The sequence below is a fragment of the Pistacia vera genome, unplaced genomic scaffold (genome assembly GCF_008641045.1).
Source record: "Pistacia vera cultivar Batoury unplaced genomic scaffold, PisVer_v2 Contig181, whole genome shotgun sequence".
NCBI lineage: Eukaryota > Viridiplantae > Streptophyta > Magnoliopsida > Sapindales > Anacardiaceae > Pistacia > Pistacia vera.
Genome location: NW_022195908.1, coordinates 8,993 through 9,593, shown reverse-complemented (window position 1 = coordinate 9,593; position 601 = coordinate 8,993).

Sequence of the window (601 nt, the reverse complement as noted above, 5' to 3'; positions counted from 1 at the left end):
GCAAAAATTGGTGCTCGAAAAGCTATGTTCTACTTTTTATTTTCATGCCACTCTTTTTCATCATGCTAAATTACTCCCAGAGGTGCATGATCTGGAATATTAATACGTGTTAAATCTTCAATGTTTCTTTAATTGGTTGTTTTTGAAAATTAGAGTGCATGGATGCTTCAATTTTGGTTCCTTATATTCAAACTATTTATTTTTCTGAATAGTTCTCTTTCAAGAGCTTGCTATTCTTGGATATGAATTGGGTTATTAAATGAAAAACCCAAACTCATTGGTAATGTGGGAAGCTCAATTTGTCTTCTTTTGCATATATTTTAGCAAATCTAGTTGTTGAGTGAAAGTCAAAGTACCAAGTATGCTAATAATGCCAGCATAACTAATGTCATCAACTAAATTACATATTTTAGTGAGAACATACAAATAAATTAAATAATATACAATGAAATAACTTACAAATAAATTAAACTTGGAAGGAACTTTGATACTAAGTATTGGTAATTAAAAAAAAAAAACTCCCAAGTATTGGTTGAAATTGGGGTATTTTAATAAGCATATATGTAAATTTATCATTTTAAAAAACTGTCAGAACCGCTGG